Below are 13,494 nucleotides of genomic sequence, written 5' to 3' on the forward strand. Positions count from 1 at the left end.
AGAGACAGATAGTTAAACAGAAACACATAGAAAAACTGTGACAGATAGAAAACAGAGACAGATAGAAAAACAGCGACAGATAGAAAAACAGACAGATAGAAAACAGAGACAATTAGAGAAACAGAGAAAGATAGAAAACGGAGAGAGCTAGAAAACAGAGACAGATAGAAAACAGAGAGAGACAGAAAAGCAGACACAGATAAAATTAGAGACAGTAAAACAGAGACAGATTGAAAACAGACAGAAATAGAAATACAGAGACAGATAGAAAACAGAGAGAAATAGAAAAACAGAGGCAGTTATAAAAACAGAGTGAGATAGTAAACAGAGAGAGATAGAGAACAGAGACAGAAAACAGAGTGGCAGAAAACAGAGACAGATGGAAAACAGAGACACATAGAAAACAGAGACAGATAGAAAGACAGAGATAGAAAAACAGAGACAGATAGAAAAACAGAGAGATATCAAAAACAGAGACAGATATAAAACAAAGACAGATAGAAAACAGTGACAGATAGAAAACAGGGACAGATAGAAAAACAGAAAGATAGCAAACAGAGAGATTGAAAACAGAGACAGATAGAAAGACAGAGATACAAAAACAGAGACAGATAGAAAAACAGAGACAGATAGAAAACAGAGACAGATAGAAAACAGAGACAGATAGAAAACAGGGACAGATAGAAAAACAGAGACAGATATAAAACAGAGACAGATAGAAAAAGAGACAGATAGAAAACGGAGACATATTCAAAAACAGAGACAGATAGGAAAACAGAGACAGGTAGAAAAACAGAGACAGGTAGAAAAACAGAGACAGATAGAACTCAGAGACAGATAGAAAACAGAGACAGATAGTAAAACAGAAAGAATCAGAAGAACAGACACAGATAGAAAACTGAGAGAGATAGACAAACTGAGACAGATAGAAAAACATAGAGAGATAGAAAAACAGATACAGATATAAAATCAGAGACAGATAGAAAAACAGAGACACATAATAGACAGAGACAGATAGAAAAACAGAGATGGATAGAAAAACAGAAAGTTTTAAAAACACAGACAGTTAGAAACACAGACAAATAGAAAAGCACGGACAGAGAGAAAACAGGGAGAGATAGAAAAACAGAGACAGATAGAAAACTGAGATTCATAGAAAAACTGACGCAGATAGAGAACAGAGACAGCAAGCAAAACAGAGACAGAAAGAAAACAGAGACAGATAGAAAACAGAGAGAGACAGAAAACAGAGACAGATAGAAAAACAGAGACAGATAGAAAACAGAGACAGAAAGAAAAAAAAGACAAATAAAAAACAGAGACAGATAGAAAACAGAGACTGATAGAAAAGCAGCGACAAATAGAAAACAGAGACAGATAGAAAAGAGAGATGGATAGAGACCAGGGACGGATAAAAAAACATAGACAGATAGAAAACAGAGACAATATGTCACAGAGACAGATAGAAAAAGAGGGAGAGATACAAAAACAGAGACAGAGAGAAAAAAGAGACAGACAGGAAACAGAGACATTTGAAAAACAGAGACAAAGCAGAACAGAGACAGATAGAAAAACAGAGACAGATAGTTAAACAGACACACATAGAAAAACTGTGACAGATAGAAAAACAGAGACAGATAGAAAAACATAGACAGGTAAAAAAACAGAGACAGATAGAAAACAGAGACAGATAGAGAAACAGCGACAGATAGAAAAACAGACAGATAGAAAACAGAGACAATTAGAGAAACAGAGAAAGATAGAAAATGGAGAGAGCTAGAAAACAGAGACAGATAGAAAACAGAGAGAGACAGAAAAGCAGACACAGATAAAATTAGAGACAGTAAAACAGAGACAGATTGAAAACAGACAGAAATAGAAATACAGAGACAGATAGAAAACAGAGAGAGATAGAAAAACAGAGGCAGTTATAAAAACAGAGTGAGATAGTAAGCAGAGAGAGATAGAGAACAGAGACAGAAAACAGAGTGGCAGAAAACAGAGACAGATGGAAAACAGAGACACATAGAAAACAGAGACAGATAGAAAGACAGAGATAGAAAAACAGAGACAGATAGAAAAACAGAGAGATATCAAAAACAGAGACAGATATAAAACAAAGACAGATAGAAAACAGTGACAGATAGAAAACATGGACAGATGGAAAAACTGAGACAGATAGAAAAACAGAAAGATAGCAAACAGAGAGATTGAAAACAGAGACAGATAGAAAGACAGAGATACAAAAACAGAGACAGATAGAAAAACAGAGACAGATAGAAAACAGAGACAGATAGAAAACAGAGACAGATAGAAAACAGGGACAGATAGAAAAACAGAGACAGATAGAAAACAGAGACAGATAGAAAAAGATACAAATAGAAAACAGCGACATATTCAAAAACAGAGACAGATAGGAAAACAGAGACAGGTAGAAAAACAGAGACAGGTAGAAAAACAGAGACAGATAGAAAAACAGATACAGATAGCAAAGAGAGAGGGATAGAGAACAGAAACTAGAGGAAAACAGAGACAGATAGAAATCAGAGACAGATAGAAAAACAGAGACAGATGGAAAACAGAGACAAACAGAAAAACAGTGAGAATAGGAAATCAGAGACAGATAGATAAACAGAGAGAGATAGTAAAACAGAGACAGATAGAAAACTGAGATTCATAGTAAAACTGACGCAGATAGAGAACAGAGACAACAAGCAAAACAGAGAAAGAGAGAAAACAGAGACAGATAGAAAACAGAGACAGATAGAAAACAGAGACTGATAGAAAAGCAGAGACAAATAGAAAACAGAGACAGATAGAAAAGAGAGACGGATAGAGACCAGGGACAGATAAAAAAACATAGACAGATAGAAAACAGAGACAATATGTCACAGAGACAGATAGAAAAAGAGGGAGAGATAGAAAAACAGAGACAGAGAGAAAACAGAGACAGACAGGAAACAGAGACATTTGAAAAACAGAGACAAAGCAAAACAGAGACAGATAGAAAAACAGAGACAGATAGTTAAACAGACACACATAGAAAAACTGTGACAGATAGAAAAACAGAGACAGATAGAAAAACATAGACAGGTAAAAAAACAGAGACAGATAGAAAACAGAGACAGATAGAAAAACAGCGACAGATAGAAAAACAGACAGATAGAAAACAGAGACAATTAGAGAAACAGAGAAAGATAGAAAACGGAGAGAGCTAGAAAACAGAGACAGATAGAAAACAGAGAGAGACAGAAAAGCAGACACAGATAAAATTAGAGACAGTAAAACAGAGATAGATTGAAAACAGACAGAAATAGAAATACAGAGACAGATAGAAAACAGAGAGAGATAGAAAAACAGAGGCAGTTATAAAAACAGAGTGAGATAGTAAGCAGAGAGAGATAGAGAACAGAGACAGAAAACAGAGTGGCAGAAAACAGAGACAGATGGAAAACAGAGACACATAGAAAACAGAGACAGATAGAAAGACAGAGATAGAAAAACAGAGACAGATAGAAAAACAAAGAGATATCAAAAACAGAGACAGATATAAAACAAAGACAGATAGAAAACAGTGACAGATAGAAAACAGGGACAGATAGAAAAACTGAGACAGATAGAAAAACAGAAAGATAGCAAACAGAGAGATTGAAAACAGAGACAGATAGAAAGACAGAGATACAAAAACAGAGACAGATAGAAAAACAGAGACAGATAGAAAACAGAGACAGATAGAAAACAGAGACAGATAGAAAACAGGGACAGATAGAAAAACAGAGACAGATATAAAACAGAGACAGATAGAAAAAGAGACAGATAGAAAACAGAGACATATTCAAAAACAGAGACAGATAGGAAAACAGAGACAGGTAGAAAAACAGAGACAGGTAGAAAAACAGAGACAGATAGAACTCAGAGACAGATAGAAAACAGGGACAGATAGAAAAACAGAGAGAATCAGAAGAACAGACACAGATAGAAAACTGAGAGAGACAGAAAAACTGAGACAGATAGAAAAACATAGAGAGATAGAAAAACAGATACAGATATAAAATCAGAGACAGATAGAAAAACAGAGACACATAATAGACAGAGACAGATAGAAAAACAGAGATGGATAGAAAAACAGAAAGTTTTAAAAACACAGACAGTTAGAAACACAGACAAATAGAAAAGCACGGACAGAGAGAAAACAGGGAGAGATAGAAAAACAGAGACAGATAGAAAACTGAGATTCATAGAAAAACTGACGCAGATAGAGAACATAGACAGCAAGCAAAACAGAGACAGAGAGAAAACAGAGACAGATAGAAAACAGAGAGAGACAGAAAACAGAGACAGATAGAAAAACAGAGACAGATAGAAAACAGAGACAGAAAGAAAAAAAAGACAAATAAAAAACAGAGACAGATAGAAAACAGAGACTGATAGAAAAGCAGAGACAAATAGAAAACAGAGACAGATAGAAAAGAGAGATGGATAGAGACCAGGGACAGATAAAAAAACATAGACAAATAGAAAACAGAGACACATAGAAAACAGAGACAGATAGAAAGACAGAGATAGAAAAACAGAGACAGATAGAAAAACAGAGAGATATCAAAAACAGAGACAGATATAAAACAAAGACAGATAGAAAACAGGGACAGATAGAAAAACTGAGACAGATAGAAAAACAGAAAGATAGCAAACAGAGAGGTTGAAAACAGAGACAGATAGAAAGACAGAGATACAAAAACAGAGACAGATAGAAAAACAGAGACAGATAGAAAACAGAGACAGATAGAAAACAGAGACAGATAGAAAACAGGGACAGATAGAAAAACAGAGACAGATAGAAAACAGAGACAGATAGAAAAAGATACAGATAGAAAACAGCGACATATTCAAAAACAGAGACAGATAGGAAAACAGAGACAGGTAGAAAAACAGAGACAGGTAGAAAAACAGAGACAGATAGAAAAACAGATACAGATAGCAAAGAGAGAGGGATAGAGAACAGAAACTAGAGGAAAACAGAGACAGATAGAAATCAGAGACAGATAGAAAAACAGAGACAGATGGAAAACAGAGACAATATGTCACAGAGACAGATAGAAAAAGAGGGAGAGATAGAAAAACAGAGACAGAGAGAAAACAGAGACAGACAGGAAACAGAGACATTTGAAAAACAGAGACAAAGCAAAACAGAGACAGAAAAAAAAAATGGAGACAGATAGGAAGCAGCGACAGATAGAAAAACAGACACAGATAGAAAAACAGAGACAGATAGTTAAACAGACACACATAGAAAAACTGTGACAGATAGAAAACAGAGACAGATAGAAAAACAGCGACAGATAGAAAAACAGACAGATAGAAAACAGAGACAATTAGAGAAACAGAGAAAGATAGAAAACGGAGAGAGCTAGAAAACAGAGACAGATAGAAAACAGAGAGAGACAGAAAAGCAGACACAGATAAAATTAGAGACAGTAAAACAGAGACAGATTGAAAACAGACAGAAATAGAAATACAGAGACAGATAGAAAACAGAGAGAGATAGAAAAACAGAGGCAGTTATAAAAACAGAGTGAGATAGTAAACAGAGAGAGATAGAGAACAGAGACAGAAAACAGAGTGGCAGAAAACAGAGACAGATGGAAAACAGAGACACATAGAAAACAGAGACAGATAGAAAGACAGAGATAGAAAAACAGAGACAGATAGAAAAACAGAGAGATATCAAAAACAGAGACAGATATAAAACAAAGACAGATAGAAAACAGTGACAGATAGAAAACAGGGACAGATAGAAAAACTGAGACAGATAGAAAAACAGAAAGATAGCAAACAGAGAGATTGAAAACAGAGACAGATAGAAAGACAGAGATACAAAAACAGAGACAGATAGAAAAACAGAGACAGATAGAAAACAGAGACAGATAGAAAACAGAGACAGATAGAAAACAGGGACAGATAGAAAAACAGAGACAGATATAAAACAGAGACAGATAGAAAAAGAGACAGATAGAAAACGGAGACATATTCAAAAACAGAGACAGATAGGAAAACAGAGACAGGTAGAAAAACAGAGACAGGTAGAAAAACAGAGACAGATAGAACTCAGAGACAGATAGAAAACAGAGACAGATAGTAAAACAGAAAGAATCAGAAGAACAGACACAGATAGAAAACTGAGAGAGATAGATAAACTGAGACAGATAGAAAAACATAGAGAGATAGAAAAACAGATACAGATATAAAATCAGAGACAGATAGAAAAACAGAGACACATAATAGACAGAGACAGATAGAAAAACAGAGATGGATAGAAAAACAGAAAGTTTTAAAAACACAGACAGTTAGAAACACAGACAAATAGAAAAGCACGGACAGAGAGAAAACAGGGAGAGATAGAAAAACAGAGACAGATAGAAAACTGAGATTCATAGAAAAACTGACGCAGATAGAGAACAGAGACAGCAAGCAAAACAGAGACAGAAAGAAAACAGAGACAGATAGAAAACAGAGAGAGACAGAAAACAGAGACAGATAGAAAAACAGAGACAGATAGAAAACAGAGACAGAAAGAAAAAAAAGACAAATAAAAAACAGAGACAGATAGAAAACAGAGAATGATAGAAAAGCAGCGACAAATAGAAAACAGAGACAGATAGAAAAGAGAGATGGATAGAGACCAGGGACGGATAAAAAAACATAGACAGATAGAAAACAGAGACAATATGTCACAGAGACAGATAGAAAAAGAGGGAGAGATACAAAAACAGAGACAGAGAGAAAAAAGAGACAGACAGGAAACAGAGACATTTGAAAAACAGAGACAAAGCAGAACAGAGACAGATAGAAAAACAGAGACAGATAGTTAAACAGACACACATAGAAAAACTGTGACAGATAGAAAAACAGAGACAGATAGAAAAACATAGACAGGTAAAAAAACAGAGACAGATAGAAAACAGAGACAGATAGAGAAACAGCGACAGATAGAAAAACAGACAGATAGAAAACAGAGACAATTAGAGAAACAGAGAAAGATAGAAAATGGAGAGAGCTAGAAAACAGAGACAGATAGAAAACAGAGAGAGACAGAAAAGCAGACACAGATAAAATTAGAGACAGTAAAACAGAGACAGATTGAAAACAGACAGAAATAGAAATACAGAGACAGATAGAAAACAGAGAGAGATAGAAAAACAGAGGCAGTTATAAAAACAGAGTGAGATAGTAAGCAGAGAGAGATAGAGAACAGAGACAGAAAACAGAGTGGCAGAAAACAGAGACAGATGGAAAACAGAGACAGATAGAAAACAGAGACAGATAGAAAACAGGGACAGATAGAAAAACAGAGACAGATATAAAACAGAGACAGATAGAAAAAGAGACAGATAGAAAACGGAGACATATTCAAAAACAGAGACAGATAGGAAAACAGAGACAGGTAGAAAAACAGAGACAGGTAGAAAAACAGAGACAGATAGAACTCAGAGACAGATAGAAAACAGAGACAGATAGTAAAACAGAAAGAATCAGAAGAACAGACACAGATAGAAAACTGAGAGAGATAGATAAACTAAGACAGATAGAAAAACATAGAGAGATAGAAAAACAGATACAGATATAAAATCAGAGACAGATAGAAAAACAGAGACACATAATAGACAGAGACAGATAGAAAAACAGAGATGGATAGAAAAACATAAAGTTTTAAAAACACAGACAGTTAGAAACACAGACAAATAGAAAAGCACGGACAGAGAGAAAACAGGGAGAGATAGAAAAACAGAGACAGATAGAAAACTGAGATTCATAGAAAAACTGACGCAGATAGAGAACAGAGACAGCAAGCAAAACAGAGACAGAAAGAAAACAGAGACAGATAGAAAACAGAGAGAGACAGAAAACAGAGACAGATAGAAAAACAGAGACAGATAGAAAACAGAGACAGAAAGAAAAAAAAGACAAATAAAAAACAGAGACAGATAGAAAACAGAGAATGATAGAAAAGCAGCGACAAATAGAAAACAGAGACAGATAGAAAAGAGAGATGGATAGAGACCAGGGACGGATAAAAAAACATAGACAGATAGAAAACAGAGACAATATGTCACAGAGACAGATAGAAAAAGAGGGAGAGATACAAAAACAGAGACAGAGAGAAAAAAGAGACAGACAGGAAACAGAGACATTTGAAAAACAGAGACAAAGCAGAACAGAGACAGATAGAAAAACAGAGACAGATAGTTAAACAGACACACATAGAAAAACTGTGACAGATAGAAAAACAGAGACAGATAGAAAAACATAGACAGGTAAAAAAACAGAGACAGATAGAAAACAGAGACAGATAGAGAAACAGCGACAGATAGAAAAACAGACAGATAGAAAACAGAGACAATTAGAGAAACAGAGAAAGATAGAAAATGGAGAGAGCTAGAAAACAGAGACAGATAGAAAACAGAGAGAGACAGAAAAGCAGACACAGATAAAATTAGAGACAGTAAAACAGAGACAGATTGAAAACAGACAGAAATAGAAATACAGAGACAGATAGAAAACAGAGAGAGATAGAAAAACAGAGGCAGTTATAAAAACAGAGTGAGATAGTAAGCAGAGAGAGATAGAGAACAGAGACAGAAAACAGAGTGGCAGAAAACAGAGACAGATGGAAAACAGAGACACATAGAAAACAGAGACAGATAGAAAGACAGAGATAGAAAAACAGAGACAGATAGAAAAACAGAGAGATATCAAAAACAGAGACAGATATAAAACAAAGACAGATAGAAAACAGTGACAGATAGAAAACATGGACAGATAGAAAAACTGAGACAGATAGAAAAACAGAAAGATAGCAAACAGAGAGATTGAAAACAGAGACAGATAGAAAGACAGAGATACAAAAACAGAGACAGATAGAAAAACAGAGACAGATAGAAAACAGAGACAGATAGAAAACAGAGACAGATAGAAAACAGGGACAGATAGAAAAACAGAGACAGATAGAAAACAGAGACAGATAGAAAAAGATACAGATAGAAAACAGCGACATATTCAAAAACAGAGACAGATAGGAAAACAGAGACAGGTAGAAAAACAGAGACAGGTAGAAAAACAGAGACAGATAGAAAAACAGATACAGATAGCAAAGAGAGAGGGATAGAGAACAGAAACTAGAGGAAAACAGAGACAGATAGAAATCAGAGACAGATAGAAAAACAGAGACAGATGGAAAACAGAGACAAACAGAAAAACAGTGAGAGATAGGAAATCAGAGACAGATAGATAAACAGAGAGAGATAGTAAAACAGAGACAGATAGAAAACTGAGATTCATAGTAAAACTGACGCAGATAGAGAACAGAGACAACAAGCAAAACAGAGACAGAGAGAAAACAGAGACAGATAGAAAACAGAGACAGATAGAAAACAGAGACTGATAGAAAAGCAGAGACAAATAGAAAACAGAGACAGATAGAAAAGAGAGACGGATAGAGACCAGGGACAGATAAAAAAACATAGACAGATAGAAAACAGAGACAATATGTCACAGAGACAGATAGAAAAAGAGGGAGAGATAGAAAAACAGAGACAGAGAGAAAACAGAGACAGACAGGAAACAGAGACATTTGAAAAACAGAGACAAAGCAAAAAAGAGACAGATAGAAAAACAGAGACAGATAGTTAAACAGACACACATAGAAAAACTGTGACAGATAGAAAAACAGAGACAGATAGAAAAACATAGACAGGTAAAAAAACAGAGACAGATAGAAAACAGAGACAGATAGAAAAACAGCGACAGATAGAAAAACAGACAGATAGAAAACAGAGACAATTAGAGAAACAGAGAAAGATAGAAAACGGAGAGAGCTAGAAAACAGAGACAGATAGAAAACAGAGAGAGACAGAAAAGCAGACACAGATAAAATTAGAGACAGTAAAACAGAGACAGATTGAAAACAGACAGAAATAGAAATACAGAGACAGATAGAAAACAGAGAGAGATAGAAAAACAGAGGCAGTTATAAAAACAGAGTGAGATAGTAAGCAGAGAGAGATAGAGAACAGAGACAGAAAACAGAGTGGCAGAAAACAGAGACAGATGGAAAACAGAGACACATAGAAAACAGAGACAGATAGAAAGACAGAGATAGAAAAACAGAGACAGATAGAAAAACAGAGAGATATCAAAAACAGAGACAGATATAAAACAAAGACAGATAGAAAACAGTGACAGATAGAAAACAGGGACAGATAGAAAAACTGAGACAGATAGAAAAACAGAAAGATAGCAAACAGAGAGATTGAAAACAGAGACAGATAGAAAGACAGAGATACAAAAACAGAGACAGATAGAAAAACAGAGACAGATAGAAAACAGAGACAGATAGAAAACAGAGACAGATAGAAAACAGGGACAGATAGAAAAACAGAGACAGATAGAAAACAGAGACAGATAGAAAAAGAGACAGATAGAAAACAGAGACATATTCAAAAACAGAGACAGATAGGAAAACAGAGACAGGTAGAAAAACAGAGACAGGTAGAAAAACAGAGACAGATAGAACTCAGAGACAGATAGAAAACAGAGACAGATAGAAAAACAGAGAAAATCAGAAGAACAGACACAGATAGAAAACTGAGAGAGACAGAAAAACTGAGACAGATAGAAAAACATAGAGAGATAGAAAAACAGATACAGATATAAAATCAGAGACAGATAGAAAAACAGAGACACATAATAGACAGAGACAGATAGAAAAACAGAGATGGATAGAAAAACAGAAAGTTTTAAAAACACAGACAGTTAGAAACACAGACAAATAGAAAAGCACGGACAGAGAGAAAACAGGGAGAGATAGAAAAACAGAGACAGATAGAAAACTGAGATTCATAGAAAAACTGACGCAGATAGAGAACATAGACAGCAAGCAAAACAGAGACAGAGAGAAAAAAGAGACAGATAGAAAACAGAGAGAGACAGAAAACAGAGACAGATAGAAAAACAGAGACACATAGAAAACAGAGACAGAAAGAAAAAAAAGACAAATAAAAAACAGAGACAGATAGAAAACAGAGACTGATAGAAAAGCAGAGACAAATAGAAAACAGAGACAGATAGAAAAGAGAGATGGATAGAGACCAGGGACAGATAAAAAAAACATAGACAGATAGAAAACAGAGACAATATGTCACAGAGACAGATAGAAAAAGAGGGAGAGATAGAAAAACAGAGACAGAGAGAAAACAGAGACAGACAGGAAACAGAGACATTTGAAAAACAGAGACAAAGCAGAACAGAGACAGATAGAAAAACAGAGACAGATAGTTAAACAGACACACATAGAAAAACTGTGACAGATAGAAAAACATAGACAGATAGAAAATCATAGACAGGTAAAAAAACAGAGACAGATAGAAAACAGAGACAGATAGAAAAACAGCGACAGATAGAAAAACAGACAGATAGAAAACAGAGACAATTAGAGAAACAGAGAAAGATAGAAAACGGAGAGAGCTAGAAAACAGAGACAGATAGAAAACAGGGAGAGACAGAAAAGCAGACACAGATAAAATTAGAGACAGTAAAACAGAGACAGATTGAAAACAGACAGCAATAGAAATACAGAGACAGATAGAAAACAGAGAGAGATAGAAAAACAGAGGCAGTTATAAAAACAGAGTGAGATAGTAAACAGAGAGAGATAGAGAACAGAGACAGAAAACAGAGTGGCAGAAAACAGAGACAGATGGAAAACAGAGACACATAGAAAACAGAGACAGATAGAAAGACAGAGATAGAAAAACAGAGACAGATAGAAAAACAGAGAGATATCAAAAACAGAGACAGATATAAAACAAAGACAGATAGAAAACAGTGACAGATAGAAAACAGGGACAGATAGAAAAACTGAGACAGATAGAAAAACAGAAAGATAGCAAACAGAGAGATTAAAAACAGAGACAGATAGAAAGACAGAGATACAAAAACAGAGACAGATAGAAAAACAGAGACAGATAGAAAACAGAGACAGATAGAAAACAGAGACAGATAGAAAACAGGGACAGATAGAAAAACAGAGACAGATAGAAAACAGAGACAGATAGAAAAAGATACAGATAGAAAACAGCGACATATTCAAAAACAGAGACAGATAGGAAAACAGAGACAGGTAGAAAAACAGAGACAGGTAGAAAAACAGAGACAGATAGAAAAACAGATACAGATAGCAAAGAGAGAGGGATAGAGAACAGAAACTAGAGGAAAACAGAGACAGATAGAAATCAGAGACAGATAGAAAAACAGAGACAGATGGAAAACAGAAACAAACAGAAAAACAGTGAGAGATAGGAAATCAGAGACAGATAGATAAACAGAGAGAGATAGTAAAACAGAGACAGATAGAAAACAGAGATGGATAGAAATGAGGGATAGATAGAGAACAAGGACAGATAGAAAAATAGAGACAGATAGATAACGGGGACATAGAGAAAACAGAGAATCATTGAAAACAGAAGCAGATAGAAAGAAAGAGACAGATGGAAAGTAGGGACAGATAGAAAAACAGAGACAGATAGAAAACAGAGACAGGTAGAAAAGAGAGACTGATAAAGAACAGAGACAGATGGTTAATAGAGACATTTAGAAAATCATAAACATATAGAAAAACAGGGAGAGATAGAATAACAGAGATAGATAGAAAACAGAGAGAGAAAGAAAACAGAGACAGATAGAAAACAGAGACTTAGAGCAAAACAGATACAGGTAGAAAACAGAGAAAGAGATAGTAAAACAGAGACAGATAGAAAAACAGAGACAGATAGCCAAGAGAAAGGGATAGAGAAAAGAAACAGACAGGAAAACAGCGACAGATAGAAAACAGAGACAAAAAGAAAAAAGAGACAGATACAAAACAGAGACGGATAGCTAACAGTGACAAATGGAAAAACATAGACAGATAGAAAACAGAGACAATATTAAACAGAGACAGATATATAAAGAGAGAGAGAGATAGAAAAACAGAGAGATAGAAAAATGAAGACAGATAGAAAACAGAGACAGAAAGAAAACAGAGACAATATAAAACAGAGACAGATAGAAAACGAGAGATTTAGAAAAACAGAGAGAGATAGAAAACAGAGACAGTTGAAAAACAGAGACAAAGCAAAACAGAGACAGATAGAAAAACAGAGACAGATAGAAAACAGAGACAGGTAGTGAAACGCAGACAAATAGCAAAACAGAGTCAGATTGAAAATCATAAACATATTGAAAAACAGGGAGAGATAAAATAACATAGACAGATAGAAAACAGAGAGAGAAAGTAAACAGAGACAGATAGAAAACAGAGAAATAGAGCAAAAAGGAGACAGGTAGAAAACAGAGAGATTATAAAACAGAGACAGATAGAAAAACAGAGACAGATAGATAAACAAAGAGAGATAGAAAAACAGAGAGAGAGAGAAAAACGGAGACACACAAAAAACAGAG

Source organism: Carcharodon carcharias, chromosome Y (assembly GCF_017639515.1).
Source record: "Carcharodon carcharias isolate sCarCar2 chromosome Y, sCarCar2.pri, whole genome shotgun sequence".
Classification (NCBI taxonomy): Eukaryota; Metazoa; Chordata; class Chondrichthyes; order Lamniformes; family Lamnidae; genus Carcharodon; species Carcharodon carcharias.